At 43.9% G+C, this 16,548-nt stretch overlaps 1 long non-coding RNA gene across 3 annotated transcripts; it reads right to left on the reverse strand.

Moving 5' to 3' along the window:
* Nucleotides 1-12,430: 12,430 nt before the first annotated feature.
* Nucleotides 12,431-16,262, reverse strand: LOC113603567 (uncharacterized). 3 transcript variants are annotated; one of them, XR_008288954.1, is made up of 3 exons: nt 15,563-16,262; nt 13,161-13,786; nt 12,431-12,946 (listed from the first exon to the last, which is right to left on the reverse strand). It is a non-coding gene; the product is annotated as an uncharacterized LOC113603567 (long non-coding RNA). The 3 variants fall into 3 exon arrangements; XR_008288955.1 differs by having other exon boundaries at nt 13,161-13,246; nt 13,708-16,262; XR_003425164.2 differs by having other exon boundaries at nt 13,161-16,262.
* Nucleotides 16,263-16,548: the final 286 nt, after the last annotated feature.

Genomic DNA, 16,548 nt, shown 5'->3' on the forward strand with positions numbered 1-16,548 from the left:
TTAGCCAACAATAATATGTTAGTAGCTAACACAGGCATAACATCACAGGGACCAATTAATGAGATGTTAAAAAACATCTTAGGGAGGGGCACCTGGGTGGTTCAGTCAGTTGAACGTCTGACTCTTGATTTTGGCTCAGGTCATGATCTCACGGTTCGTGGGTTCTAGCCCCACATCCGGCTTTGTGCTGACAGCTCAGAGCCCGGAGCCTGCTTCCGATTCTGTGTCTCCCTCTCTCTCTCTGCCCCTCTCCTGCTTGTGCTCTGTCTCTCTCTCTCTCTCTCTCTCAAAATAAATATACATTAAAAGAAAAAATCTCAGCACTAGGTGTTATATGTAAGTGATGAATCACTAAATTTTATTCCTGAAATCATTATTGCACTGTGTGTTAACTAACTTGGATTTAAATTTAAATAAATAAATAAATAAATAAATAAATAAATAACCATACTGATTATCTTCAAAAAAAGTCTTTAAATAAATAAATAAATAAAAGAAACCAGTGTTGAATACACGACCACGAAATGGATAATACGGGCTGAGTCCTAGCTGCACACCCAGATAAAACATCTAGAGCACAGATCTTAAAGCATCACAGAGACTTGCATGACCCCACGCTCAGTTCTCCTGCGACCCGGAGGCGGGCTGCGCTGGCCAGGAGCTCTCTGCTGGCGGCCGTGGTGACAGGCGATGGCGTGTTACGTAAAGTGCCAGATGTTGGGGTCAGGAGTTACCTGACAACTGTTACCGGCTTCAGATTCCCCGTTTACAAACTAGACATAAGTAATAGCAGACTGTCCTCTCCCAGGCGCAGACATTAGCCATCTGAGACCCGCTCCCGGAGCATGTGAGGGCTGGGGGAGCTGGGAGCAAAGACCGCCCCTGGGTCGGGGTGGGGGGCACGACCTGAAACTCCAGCAACAGCACAGGAATGCAAAGGCCTCACCCTGACCGTGCACAGCCCCGTAAAGCCGATTTTCGTACTGTACAAGATTGTGGCCTATGAATTGACTCGGTTTTCCAGTTCATTTTGTGAGCGTCGAGCTGGCCCCTCTGCACTCTTATGTTTGACTCGGTCCTGGGGAAGCTTCCCTGAAGCACACTGGAATCTTGACGTCCGTGCCCATGGCGAGGTGCAAAATCGTGAGGGCTGCAGCTTTGTGGAGTTTGTGGATTATATAATTTCATATTTGTAATAAGTAGTATGAAATACATAAGCCTTTACCAGAGCACTGCTGAGCTATCTAGTTCAGAACTCTAGTTATTTGGCTTCTAATTTTACTAAAATCTCTCTTTTTGTCTCCTTGGGTTGAAGGAGATCTATAATTTACTTCCAGGATTGTTGATAATAATACAGCTAAGAATAAGGTACGGAATGTGATTATAGTATGCGTGTGTGTGCGTGCGTGTGTGCACGTGTGACTCCAAAGGAGAAAAAGAAAGAGAAGTTAGCACTTCCTGGGAAAATCAAGGAGGAGAGGAAAGGAAGCTTCTGGCTCTATTAAATCCGTGTTCTCAAGTTGTTTTATGTTTGGTTCTCATGGCAAATCACCTCATCTGTGCCTCTGGAAACTTCAGATCTTTCTTCCATTCCCTTCCATTTTTTTTTTTAAGTTTATTTATTTTGAGACACAGAGAGAGAACACGTGGGGGAAGGGCTGAGAGAGAGAGAGAGAGAGAGAGAGAGAGAATCCCAAGCAGGTCTCACACTGTCAGCTCAGAGCCCAATACAGGGCTCGATCTCATGAACCGTGGGATCATGACCCAAGCCAAAACCAACCAACTGAGCCACCCAAGCATCCCCCTTCTACTTTAAGTTCTTGGCCAAAAGTGGGTGATGCTGGAATTCTCCCCCTTTGAGCCCAGTGCAAATCCTTTCATCACTCAGAGACACCCACCTACTCAAATTGTTTGTCCCCTTCTCTTTGTACCACTGACAGGCTCTACAGACACCATAACACCCAGGAATGGCCTTGGGACAGGACACACCATGCACTTGAATTCATGTGCCACATGTTAACCCAAGACGAACATCAAGATTGTTACAGACATAAATGTTTAAGACAGAAAACTAACCTCCAACCGAAGCAAAATCAAAGTCCTTATAGACTCTCTTCTTTATTTAATAATACTAAGAGATAATAATTCTCCAGATTATTCTACTTTTAGAAAATATTGTAATTAGAAAGTATCTTTGAATGTTTATTAAGGATATTTGTTTAAAGATCCTGATCTCAGGTGTTGAACTTATAGCTTTGGTGATGGCTAAGGTATGTTCCATCAGAGGTAACTGCATATTTTCCACTATTTTACCTAACAGATACATTTTTCTATGTTAGAGAATCAACAGTTTGGAGAATATGACAAGAGTTTATCTCTGAAATATTTCACATATATCCCATTTCTGCCTTTTAAGTTGTGACTTTTGAAAGATAATTACTCATTATACTAATGAGAAAAGCACTTTTCCAGTTAAAATACATCATATAATAATGTTATGAGCATGAATGAAATAATGAAGGAGACTTCACAATATCAAAGGAAACTTATCATTGAGTATTTCATTTTTTCATCATTTAATTACAGAATGTCTACTTCTTATCAATTAGGTATAAGGGAAGATCTTTACTATAGGCAAAATGCAGTAAAAGAAAGACACAGTTTCTATGAGCTTGGAGCTTATATAAAATGTGTAAGTGGACAAAAATAATTAGACTAAGAGAATGAGTTAATTGCCATAGGGAGGTATACTTGTATTATTGGCTAAGTTTGGGGAAAAGACAAGATTTTCAGTTCAGGAAATACTAGTAAGCATCTACTATACAGTAGCTAATATTTATTCTAGGCAATAATTATACTAGGGTTGAAGATACAAAAAAAAGGGACAATACAATGACTTTGAGAAATTTATTGCTTTTTAAGGCAATATGGTTATAACCTATTTAGAAGACCTGATACCAAGCTAAGGGCTTTGCCTTTCATCCCCTAGTCAGGAAGAAGCCATAGAAGGGTTTTAGGAACAAGAAGCCTTGGGTAGATTCAAACTGAGAAATACAGGTACCCGTGTGTCTGACAGATTTGACAGGGACAGAATGGAAGCAGAGATACCCTGTACGTTTTTTTATTTTGTGGTGTCATTTAGCATGGAAAAGAACAGGTGTATTTGAAAAATACATATGTGCTAACTCAATTGGAATTAGTGATATGTGTGATACTAAAACTTAGACAAGACGGAGAGCAGGACTCCCCAGCGTGAAGTTTGGATGCTTGCCAATAGGAGTAGAGAATCCAAGAAAAAGCAGACTGTGCGTGCCAGAGAGAGGAAAGATAAGGTCTAAGAGGACAGAGTCTCTCTGCAGGATGCAGTTTTAGATGAAGCAGACCTGTGATCATTCAACTCCAACAGAAGAACTATTTTAAAACTCTAAAAATCTTTAGGCTGAACTGGAGATGACATCAGGAGTCTTTCCAAATCAGGAATGGAGGGAAAGCAAGAGAAATAGTAAGTAGGCACCTAAAGGAATGGAGTACTTCTCCAGTGCTAGAACCTCTCAAATATGTCTGACTTTGGAAAGCAAACCTTCTGCCTTTGGGGACCAGGGCACCAGAGCTGCGATCCCCACGGAAGCCGTAATATCGAGGGGAGCCTGATCGAGTCTATAGAGTTGAAAGTCTTCTACATTTTACTTGGTGGATGGGGTAAAATATTAACTTGAAGAGAATTGTAATGCTAGACATGTCTATTTCAATCCCTTGATCGACCACTTAAAGTAATAAAAAAAAAAGTTCCTAAAAAATAGGTATGCTAAAATGAAATGTGTAAAGATATTCAAGTGAGCCATAAAAGAAGACAGACGTATTACTCAGCCCAGGCTGCCACCACAGGCTGGGGACTTAAGGAAGAGACATTTGGATCAAGGTGCCAGCAAATTCCATTTCTGCTGAGAGATTTCTTCCTGCCTTGCAGGCGCCTCCGGCCTACTGCACATTCCCACGAACTCTCCTTTGTGTTCATGCAGAGACAAGAGAGAGAGCTCTGTGGTGTCTCCTCCTAGAAGGGCATTAATCTCACTCGATCAGGACCCCACCCTTATGACCTCATTTAACCTTAATTACTTCCATAAAGGCCATAACTCCAAACACAGTCACACTGGGGTCAGGACTTCAACATAGGAATTAGGGAGTGGGGGGGATGTGGGGAGTTGGGGGGGGGAGGGCTGTGCACAAACATTCAGTCCATAGCTTCGAGGGAGAAGAATCAGAGAAGCAAAAAACAGGTGACGGACAGAAAATAAACAATAAGATGGTTCAATCAAGCCCAAGAAAATCAATAATTACATTAAATTTCAATAACCTAAACACACCAGGTAAAAGAGTGACAAGCTGGAATTTTTTTTTTATTTCAACTATGAGGTGCCTGTAGGAAACCCACTGTAAATATGATGCTAGAGAGAGGTTAAAAGGGAAAGGCTGGAAAAAAATTTAAAAAGATAAAGCATGCAAATACTAATGAAAAGAAAGCTGTGATGACTACATTAACATTAGACAAGGTGTACTTCACAAAAATGAAAATTAAAAGAGAACGCAGGACATTACCGAGGGATAGAAAGGTCAATTTACCAACACAACATAACAATCCTGTGTGTGTATCACTTAACAGCAAGAATTCAAAACACATTTAAAAAATTGACCAAACAGAAAGTATGTATAGACATACATAATTATACTTGGAGATAGATACAGAAAAATTATTTGATCCAACAGTCTTTCATATAAAACACTCAGCAAACTGGAATTAGAAAGGAATTTTTGAAACCTGATAAAGGCATCCACAGAAAACACAGCTAACATCATACTGAATAGTAGATGATTGGGCGCCTGGGGGCTCAGTCGGTTAAGCGTCCGACTTCAGCCCAGGTCATGATCTCACAGTCCGTGAGTTCGAGCCCCGCGTCGGGCTCTGTGCTGACAGCTCAGAGCCTGGAGCCTGTTTCAGATTCTGTGTCTCCCTCTCTCTCTGCCCCTCCCCTGCTCACATCCTGTCTCTCTCTCTCTCTCTCTCTCTAACATTAAAAAAAAATTTTTAAGTACAAAATCATGCACAGAAAGTGAATTTTACTGTCTATAATTGTAAATTTAGACAAAAATTAAAATAAAATACTAAAAATAAACAACCACATCAAACCTTTACCTAAGATAGCTCAAGAAAATATTCTGATTTTCAATGTGATATAATTCTTGATTTTCTTTTCAAATATTATTTGCCACAATTTTCTTGAATGTGATTTCTCAGGGAATAAAAAGGATCCATTCACTTTGAAAGATTCCTGAAAGAGAAATAATATTTAGGCACACCTGGGGGGCCCAGTCGGTTAAGCATCTGACTCTTGATTTCGGCTCAGCTCATGATCTCACGGTTCCCGAGTTTGAGCCCCATGTCAGGCTCTGTGCTGACAGTGCAGGGCCTGCTTGGGATTCTCTACCTCCCTCTCTCTCTGCCCCCCTCTCTCTCTCAAAAATAAATAAACATTAAAAAGAAAAGAAAAGAAAAATAGTATTTAAAAACAACTGATTTGAATCCGTCCATGTCTGGAAAGATCTGACCAATTTGTGTATTCTATATATTCTAAAATACTTTTATCTGCTTACATATTCAGATTTGCCTTTGGGGCAATCTGAATCCATGGACGCACAGAATTGCCTCCTAGTCCACGGCAAGTTTGAATAAGTAACCAAGTCATTGATTTTTAAGCACCTCCAGAGGAGGTAACTTTAATTGCCCACTCTTAATGAGCTGTAGAATCAACTCTGTCTTCTCTAATGGGTTTCATATTAATATTTCATCTCTGTGACAGCTGAAGATTATTGCCTTGCTGTCCAAACGCCTATGAAGTGCTTCCTGCCTTTACAAGGGACTAAGCCCACCAAAGAGCTTACACCCGAGAGAGGTGGGGGGAGGAGGGAGGAGAAAGTTTTCACTCAGAAATGTGAACACAGCCCATCTCCCAGATGAGCAAAGTGTTCTGCTGGCTTGTAGAACAGAGTGGGCCTGGAGTGTCAGATGAATACTTTGTGGGCAGATCTCATGCAGAGTTAAGGATAATGGTATTTGTCTGTTCCCTTGAATTTTTCTCTGTCTCATGAACTGCTTCGGTAAATTTCCTAAATTTATATTTACCAGTCATCTTGTTTATCTGAATTTCAGGAGTATTTAGCCAACCGTTACAAATCCCCAGAGGCCATGGTTTATGAAAGAGCTTACTTCCAGGATAGCCTCGATGTCAAATTTCAATAGATTATTCCAATTATTGTCATTATTATTCTCACACGTATCTTTAGTCAAATCAGGATTTTAGGATTAGTCATTTGGAAGAGGAAAAAGAGAAAGCCATTGTGGGGCGTTTTTACAAGAGTACATCTGGACGGTTCCTGTTATTTCCTGGTCTCTATTGAATCATATCCTGTGATTCAAGTTCAGGCATAATAGTTTTGCATGGTTCTTGTCCCACTTAGAATGGCCATATAACGTTGATACAGAAGTGCAATAAACAGTCTGAAATGATACAGATATTTGCGTGTGTAGTAAGTTAAGCAATACATGTAAACACTGCCAAGCAGCATGTAAATAGACCAAGGGTGTTTACTTTCAAGGGAAGGCTAAGGTCTCCGAAACACAATCGGTCCGCACACAGCCGTGAACCTGGAGGAAGCCGGGTTTGCACACTGGTGCACACACGCTGATTCATAAACAGTATGTGGGGCTGAGCTGGCATCTGGCAATAACAAACCTTTCTTCACAAAGCTTATCTGTGGGAATGTGGCCAGTCTCTGGGATATACTGAGCAAACTATTTGCTGTGAGTTTTGCCATGAATCACAGGGTGAAGGGTTATTAAGTGGTAAAGAACTCGGAAAGATTCCTCAGCTATCCTGTTCTCAAAAGACGTAGAAACAAAAGGAATATGGCTTCTATCATTACCAGTGATTGAAAGTAAGCTCAGCCTTAGCATATAAAAATGAAGTGTGGAAAAACTTAACCTCGTAAAAAAAATCCCAAACAACACATCCAGGACAATAATTTTGATCATTCATTTCCGAAGAGCCCAGAGACTTAAATAAGTTGGAATGCTTATCTTTTCAGTGTCCTCCACCAAAGGGAATGTGAATGTTCTCAGTTTCTTCATTGTTGCTACCTTGCCATAGAGAGCAGGGCTTTCAGGTGAGTTAGAAATAAGGGAGGGCAGGAGATCAGTGTCCGGGGCCAGCCCCGTCTCGTGGCCTTGTAAGAATGAACTTAGGGTAAGTGAGGCGAGAATCAAGTCCTGCATGCCATTGGCTGATGTGTAAGCTTGGATCCGAGGTCAAAAGGAAATTGGGAAAAGTAATATCTCACTTATAAATTGTCCTGAGGATTGAAGTGATTGAGAAAATGTAAATAAGGTGGGAATCTAACACTCTTCCTAAAACACTATCGGAACCCATTAAGTAGTATTTCCCCTCCGTCTTTCTCCTGTCCCTAATTGCGTCCGGCATAGTACAGGACAGTTAAAAAATGAAACAGGCTTCCAGGTCATTTTTCCTGGATCCTAGAAGATGGGACGGATGTCTGTGAGCCTTCTTCCTATTAGCGAGAGCCTGGAGAAGTTGGCTCCCTAGTTGCACAGAAGGTAAAAGGGAATTCCAACACCCTGAAGCAAGGGTCCCCTCAAAAAGTCAACCTGTGAAGGGCATGAAGCAGTCTTGAAAGGAAGAAAAGACTGGCTCAGAGCAACAGGTGGACGTAGCAACCCATCAGCATGTCAGAGCCCCAGTCGGCTGCCTGACAAGGAAGGTGTAATCATATCACTTCTGAGAGCTCGAACATGCTGATCGGGCAATCAGCGTGCTCCTTACGTGAGCTCAGTTTGAAAAGTTAGAAAGCACTGGATAAGCATCTAATTTTAACTTAAGTTATACGCTACAGCATGGCGGGGTGTCTGGGTGGCTCAGTCGGTTGAGGGTCTGACTCTTGGTTTCCGCGCAGGTCATGATCTCTCCGTTCATGAGTTCGAGTCCCGCATCGGGCTCTGTGCTGATAGTACACAGCCTGCTTGGGATTCCCTCTCTCTCTCTGTCTCTCTCTCTGTCTCTCTCTGCCCTCCCCCACCCCGCTCATGCTTTCTCTCTTAAAATAAGTAAATAGACTTTTAAAAAAGAGTTTAAAAAATAAAAATAAGATAAAAATAAGCCACAGCATTGCAATGTACTCAGACCTCTAAAGAAAGTAATACAAATACACATATGCATACACACACAAGCAAACAAACAAAACAAAACCTCAAACACTTGCCTACGTGGCCCCAGAGGTGGACGAAAAACAGAGAGCATGACTCATCTGTTGCCTTGGGAAAGGAAAGTGTTTGTTGCCTTTTACACAGTTAGTCACTGATAAAAATTCACTTTCTTCCTCGACTTGCAGCCTTTGCCCCATAGATTCAGAAGAAAATCCCTGAAAGCAATTCCCAAATAGAGTTTGGACTACAAGTGAGACAATGGGTTGGAAACAAAAAATCTGGCCAAAAGCCTGTATTTCTTACAATGTAAATAATGCTGTGATGCCTGTAACTTGGAAAAGTTGTGTTTTTGGAACTTAGAGTTTTTATGGTAGTAATGGAATGAGTGGGCATTTGTTGCAGTAAGAGCCACTAAGTGGTAGATTCTTCCTCGGGAAAATATTGTCCCACGATTAAGAGAAGTATTAGATTGGTCCATATTAACGAATAAGAGTAGTTCTTGAAGTGGCCACATGCAAGAATGCTGAGCATAGTTTAAAAGTTACCACAGCCTTGATTTTTATTATGTTGGCTTTTCTGTCTCATAATCAGTAAGTGCACTAACCAAACGTACCGAGTGGAGCTGTAACCACCTTGCTGAATACTGACCATGGATGCCTTGACCTTGCAGTCTGTTGTCCCCTTCTCCCCAGTCCTGACCACGACTGGGGGTGTTTTCAGAGCTCCCTGCTGCGACTCGTCTGGACTCCCTTAACCTGCTGTGGTCTCTGTCCCTGAGAGGCGTAGAGGTGAACACTCAGGGTCACGGCTTCTCTTGGTGCCCGGTATGCTTCCCCGGCCAGGAAGCCAGGAGATGGGCCTCCTGACTCACTTGATTCCCAGTCTGCACTCGCTTCACACTGGGGCAGAGTCTTGACCGGAACTCCAGCCCACCTAGGAACATTTAGGCACTCTGCCTCGTGTTGACCTGTATGAAGAGACCCTACTTGGTATTGAAGGGAATTATAGAGTATTTCCCACTCCATCCATGCCCGTCGCCAAGGCAGGTAAAACCAAAGCAGTGTCACTGTGCTCACGAGTGGAGCTGACGTAGTCACCTGGGCTGGCCGCTGGGAAGGCAAGCATCTGACGGAAAGGTGTGGTCCCAGGCCTCAGCCTGGGGCTTCCTGGGGCTTGTGGGAGGAGAATGACAAGTGTTTAATGCTGAGGATCAGCGGTGAGACTGAGAGGGACTCTAGGACCGGGGCCAAAAGACCAGGTTGAGTCTCGTGGAGGCAGCCACAGAGCTGTGCGGCCGTCTGGTGGGAAGACAAGGCAGTGGAAGTGATGTTGGAATAACAGAAGGGAGATTAAAAGCAGGACCACAGGATGGGGTTGAACAAAGCTCTTGGTCGGGCAGCTATGTGCTGAAATAGTAAAGGGCACAGCTAGGAAATACAATCGAAAACAGATTGTCATGGGTGTTCTGATTCGATGAAGAGTAAACAGGGAAGGTTACCCGCAACGCACCCAAGTCACTGTGACCACTGCTCGGTGGCAGCAGGGAACACGGTGACTGCGGTGAGGGAAGATTCTGGGTCTGAGGAGGTGAGGTCTTGCATTTCTGAGTGCAATGGCGTTCCTCCATAGGATGGGATGGGCCTAGTGCGGACACGCTCTAGGACCTCGGGTCCCAGAAAGTTGCAGTCGTGGCTCTGGGTAGAGCCTTGAATTGTGCAGAGTTCATTCAGCCTGGTGGAGGGAAAAAGAGGAGGGGGAACGGGGGCAGGGAAAGGAAAGCTGCACTCACCCATCCGTCCTTATACCATCGCCTGTAGAAACTGCTCTACATATGTTTGAGTTGGTGATAAAACTAGTCCCCAAACTTTGCATGCGAACCCGATTTTTGGTCTATCCTTCTTTGCTGCAACTTGCAAATGGGAAATGCCCAAAATTGAGGTATACGCAGGAAATAGGAGATTATAAAAATAGAGTAAGAAACCGGGTCTAGCAAGTCGGAATTTATCGGCATAGAGATAAACATTAAAACTTCATGAATGCCAAAAAGTGGAAAAAAGAAATAATGTTACCAAAGGTCAAGGTTGAACTTGACTCCGAAGGACATGGTCCAGCCCTCGATGTGAAGCGGAGCCCCGACTTCCAGTGTTAGCTTCCAACTTTCTTGCACTTTCTTGGATTATTTGTGTTCCATAGACATTTCTCTGTGATATTACACTATCTCTGGGTGTAGTATTACTTGGGAAATGGATGATAAGAGCAATTTGGAGTGAAGAGTCAAAAAATGTAAAATTCACATGATAGCAGTAAACCAAATTACTGCCTAGTAGATGGATAAGGAATACAATGATGATTTAAATATGGTTTACTGAAATGAAAAATCATATCATTTTATAAGCCTGACAGCATATCTAATGATAGGATCAAGCAAATATTATTTTCCATGACATCGCTGAATAATTTGGAAACAAGAGACGTGAGTTAAAATTGTCTGGAATATTTAACTCAGAGAGCTTGATCTGACAGATAGAAATACCAAAGTGTCACATGGGAAACCCACCCTTTCTCTCGTTGGTTACCAATATAATTAGAACCTCAGAAAAAAATGTACTAGAAATCATTATTTGCCAGCATTCGCTTATGAAAATTTCCAATCAAGGATCCTTTTATCGATATTGCTGAGAGGGGTCATTATCTCTGATTTCACAAGCAAAGCGACCGACCGAGAGGCATGGGATGGCTTTTTGAAGGTCATAGAGGAAATTGGTGTGATGGTGGACCCTTCAAAATCAACTCACTGGACCAAGTGAGGCCCACCAGGAGCAAAATAGTAGATGAAAACAGATGGTTTAAAAGGCGGTTTTGGTGCTGCCAGGGGTCTGGTGAGTCTTTTTCCACAAAAAGCATTTCTGAACAGATACCCACTTTGAAGACATTTTTATCGGTTTTATTCTGAGTCCTTTTGGAAAACATGCGAATGTAAGTAAATGTATGTTGAAATATCTTCTGTTCTGTTCAAAAATTATTTGCAGAGAAACTCTTTTATACCGAGCTCTGTACTGGAGGTTGGGTTATTAAAAAATAAATAAGAGGGGCCCCTGGCTGGCTCAGTTAGGTAGAGTACACGACTCTTGACTTCAGGGTTGTGAGTTCAAGCTCCACATTGGGTGTGGAACCTACTTAAAAAAGCAACAACAACAACAAAGGAAATAAGATACCATTCCTGCCTTTGAATAGCCTTTAGTATAGCAGGAAAAGATTGGCATGTGTATAGACTGTTGGATATGTTACAGTGTTGAAAAGGAGGGCCCTGGTGTCCTAACTCCAAGATACCAAGGGTAGGCAGAAGAGAGATTCTGAGGGAATGAGAAAAATCTCCCTAGAGGAAACGATCTCTGAGCCAAGATTTGGGACAGAGCTAGACATGGGCCAGTCAACAAAGGCATATCCAGTGGGCGTGGGTGTGGGTGTGGGTTTGGTGTGCCAGCCAGTGTGACCGGAACAGAAGTCACGAAGGGGCACAGGTTGGCACCAGCCAGATGCTGGACGAAATCCTGCAATTACACTCTGAGTATATCCATGCCTCTACTGATTCTGCTACTCATTCATTCTGGGGAGACAGTAAAAGGGTCTGCCAGTGATGCATTGAGGATTTCCTTTCTTTTCCTTTTGACTTTAAAATTTGGGAGTATACCACTTGGTCCCAGGGGAAGAAATGGGGGTACTGGCCGAGCCCGTCGGTGGTGACTGCACATCTGTACGGATGAGCGCGAGGAGTGGGGCCGAGGGGGCGGGAAGCTGAGACGCAGGGTGAGAAACGACAGGAGGTATCACTTGGGTCTGGTCCTCTACACAGAGCAGGGCGGACAAGGGCTCCACGCCCGGGTTTTGATGCTCTGAGTCGTCATCTGGACATTAGTAGTAATTTTATCTTGGGATTTGTGTTTTTTAGGTGAAATCTGATGCTTCAGTGGGGTGTGCTCTGAGGTTGGGAGCCTTGGCTCAGGGGAGGTCGGATGTCTGCCCCCCTAGGCTGGGTTCTCGGGTGTCCCCTCCCTACAGCCTGCCACCCTCGGCTCCCTGCCCCCTCCCGCAGCGGCTCCCCCTTCCCACTGAGTGCCCATCTTGACAACAAGGTCCAAATGAAATCCCCACGGCGGGTCAAGAAGGGAAGAGCTTTGCATTTTATTATCACCTTTCACAGCAAGTTCTGCTTTCTGAACAGAGACCCACATGTCCCTTGTGCGTGGGGCCTCACTGACGGTGCACCTGGTGGCGTCGGGGAGTGAGGGCACAGCCGGACAGGAGCTGGGGACACTGGCCAATAGCACGCATGCACAAAGAGCGAATTCTCCACACTCCCAATCTGCAACCGCTGTTGTCTTAGCCCTTGCCCCGGGGTTGCGCTGGATCCTTGCAGGGGAGGAGGTGGGTGAGAACAGGTGAATACAGTGTTGCTTCTTCAGAAAAGCATCTCCCCGAACCTGGCCTTCAGTTCCCCCAGGACCATGGCCGTGAACAGTTCCTTTTGCCTCCAGAAGGCTCTACAACAGCTCAGAGCTCTTCAGTGATTAATGTAACTTGGAGGCCTTCTGTACACCAGACAGCTCCCCTCCTGTCCTCTCTCCCATCCCCTGTGTCGGCCCATATGAGTCATCAGCATGGCCCTTAGAAGCTCTGAAATAGAATCCAATCCCAGTGTCAAAAGGGCAGGATAATATAATGACCTCCAAGAGGCCCACCCTGTGTGAATGCAAATCTGCCATTTCAGAATTTCCAGGGAGAAATTCAAGTGCAGAGAATAAAATTTTCTTGCCAGTTAAAGTTCAAGAAAATTAAATCCAAAGGTAAAATATCAAAGGAATTAAATATTGAAATCAGGTGTTCTTACCTTTTGCATCAAAGAAATGAAAGTTAAAATACGTTGTCCTAATCTTCTTATCTGCTAAGCCTTGGCGACAGGGGCCCCCGTTGCTTCTGCTGAATAAGGTATGCCTCAGAGTTGTGTTAAATGGAGGCAAGGTCTCAGATGCATTTTAATGTTAAAAGGTACAAAGAGTAATTAGTCTTTTGCGAAAGCTAAGACTTGCCCGGCACAGACACCCCGCAAATAAATCTGGAAAGTAATCCCCAGACGCAGGAGCTCAGCCAAGCTCTCATAGCCTCATGTCTGGGGCATTCACAGGGCTTCCTTACAGGGATTGGGGGGGGGGGGTGGCGGTGGGGAGAGGAACTGAGTAAAGGAGGTTAACGTGGAATCAAAATTAAATTAATTGATGAATGGAATTAGGATAACTTTACTCTGCGTTATTCAACACACACACACACACACACACACACACACACACACACACATTACCTGTTTCACCGTCGTCTAATACCCCCAAAAAACACATTTTTACCTTTTTTTCACATTGATTTTATATTATTCCACTTACCTAAGAACTTCTCTGTGTAATCAAAATAATCATTATTGAATAGCAGGGGGAAAAAATGCCTCGTATATATACGTCTGTCCTGGAAAGAAAGGTTTTCCAGATCCATTATTCACATTGTAGCATAAAATTACTATGGATGCAAGCCTTGTTCGGAAAAAAAGCGACCCCACTTAAAGAAAAAATTGTCTTCTTGGACCTGTCTCATCTGTCGAGGAAAGTGGCATTCTTCCATGTGTCCTTGCCTTCATAACCGCCATCTGATCAAGTCTTTAAAGAAGAGGATAGAATTTTAGAAAGAAGATGTCTTCGAGGTAAGCCACACAGGAGCGTCCACCCAAGGTCAGTGCCAGACAAATGGCTCGGGAGCGTGTGTTAATGGACTTGGCTCTCAAGACTGAATTCCACTGACCAGCTTTGTGGAAAGACCCCGGAACAGAGTCTGGTCATTTCTGTTACATGGAGGCAATTGAAATGGGGTAGAATTAAGATCTTTTCTGGAAATACTATTTGTGAGATTTCCTGACTTTTGAAAAACCTGCCTTTTTTTGCTCTCTCCAGAATGAGGTGTGGTAATCCACAGCAACAGACAGCAGAATAAAAAATGAGGGGAGACCTGTTAGAAAGACTTCCAGCGTTTCTTGATTAAGAGGTTGGGGCTCACACAAATGCTCCTTGACTCTAAAAACAGAAATGCTGACTCATACCCATTTATCTTAAAATCCGAAAGACACAAAACGGGGAGAAACACTTTGCTTACCATACAGACTGCAACAGAGCTCCACAGATGCGGGTCCTTCAACACACTGGGTTTACTTTCTCTATTTTTTCATTGGGACTGGTGTTTACCATTAGTGGATTATTCAGTCATGCTTGTTGTTTACTTTTAATTTTTTTAATGTTTATTTATTTTCAAGACAGAGAGAGAGAGAGAGCATGAGCAGGGGAGGGGCAGATAGAGAGGGAGACAGAGTATCTGAAGCAGGCTCCAGGCTCTGAGCTGTCAGCGCAGAGCCTGATGCAGGGCTTCAACCCATGAACCGTGAGATCATGACCCAAAGCCAGGTCGGTCACTCAACTGACTGCACTGTCCAGGCACCCCCCATGATGTTTATTCCTAATCTTGGATTACTGTTGGGGTGTGGAAAAAATCAATGGCACGAGTATATCCATCCACACTTGGAACCGACTCAAAGACAGGTGCACGGCTTTGGTAACGGGAGATGAAAAGGCCAACTTGATCACTGCTGGGTTGGGAGACTCGGCTGAGGAGTGGAGCACCAGGGCTGCCTAACAGCGAACACTAGAACCCGATTCTGACAGCTGAGAGGTCCCCTCCCAGGGGACGAGCCCTCCTGCTAAGCGCACAAAAGCCAAACGCCCAAAACGAAACTCCCTGGAGACAAGTGGATTGCAGAGAGAGGAGCGAGAGGAGGGAGACTACGTATCCAGATCCTTCTCTCAGGAAACTGCCACCCAGACAGTTACCCCTCCGCCCCCAAGGGGGGGGGGGGTGACGAGTGTGCCAAGGGGCCAGGCGTGCTTCCTGTGGATGTGCAGCGCCAATGGGGGCGGGGGCTGCCTTGCCTGCTGCTGTCACTTCCCGCCCCTTCCCGGGCCCTCCCTCTACAGAGGTTTGCTCACCTTATCCTCCTGTAGTGATTCTCTGCTGCCAGTACATATGATTATTGCTAATAGGTTCAGAACCATTCATTTATACCCAACCTACCAAATGCCAGCAGGCACTGGACGGCAGGGAAGTGTGACATCGACCAGGAAGCCAGCTTAGAGCAGGTCAACCAGAAAAGAGTACCCACCATTTTTTTTAAGTAAATAAATATTGGCCGTAGCCACTTACCTGCGGTGTGACCTGGGATGAGGAGCCCTCTCTCAGGCGCCAGGGATTCAAGGGTGCAGGTGGATAAACTTCAGTATGTCCAGGTGCTTGGTGGAGAAGAGGGCAGCCACTCATTCCACGAGACAGATTTCAGACGTTCATTGGGGAAGGAAAAATAAAATAAATAGTCTTTTAATAGGTCTTGTTGGAATACAAACATTTAGATGCAAAGCTTAGACCACATACCAAAATAAACTCTAGGTGGATTACAGAATGACATGTGGAAAAGCTAAAAATAAATAGATACGGGGTGGGGGGAGGGAACGATGCCTCCAGCCCTGGTGTAACAGAAACAGAGACTGGCATATTGAGAAACTAAAATGGATTTTAAAATTAAAAAACAAAATTTACAGCCAGAATACATTTAGAAACTTACTCCACCAATTTCAACACCGGCATAAATAACAAAATTAAAATAAAAACATGCTGACAAACTGGGAAATGGTTTGGTCTGTGTTAGCGCAGGTAAATGTAGCTTATAATAATTTCAGGGCAAAACCACGGAGGATCCAAATGGCACATCTTTAAAGGATATAAACAAACATTGAAAATCTTACCGTTGAAATGACTACCGGAGTGAAAGCATATGATGTCTGTCTGTCTCTGACTTGCTTATTTCGCCCAGCATGATACTCTTCAGCTCCATCCATGTCATTGCAAATGGCAAAATTTCATTATTTTTTATGGCTGAGTAATATTCGTGTGTGTGTGTGTGTGTGTGTGTGTATACACAACCCCCCCTCCTGGGTCACCCCATTCAGATTCCAAATATAGTCCCTACAAAAGTTATTGGTGTCGGGGTGCCTGGGTGGCCCAGTCGGTTAAGCGCCCGACTTCGGCTCAGGTCATGATCTCGCCGTCTGTGAGTTCGAGCCCCGCGTCGGGCTCTGTGCTGACAGCTCAGAGCCTGGAGCCTGTTTCGGATTCTGTGTCTCCCTCTCTCTGAC

This window comes from Acinonyx jubatus, chromosome B4 (genome assembly GCF_027475565.1).
Source record: "Acinonyx jubatus isolate Ajub_Pintada_27869175 chromosome B4, VMU_Ajub_asm_v1.0, whole genome shotgun sequence".
Taxonomy (NCBI): domain Eukaryota; kingdom Metazoa; phylum Chordata; class Mammalia; order Carnivora; family Felidae; genus Acinonyx; species Acinonyx jubatus.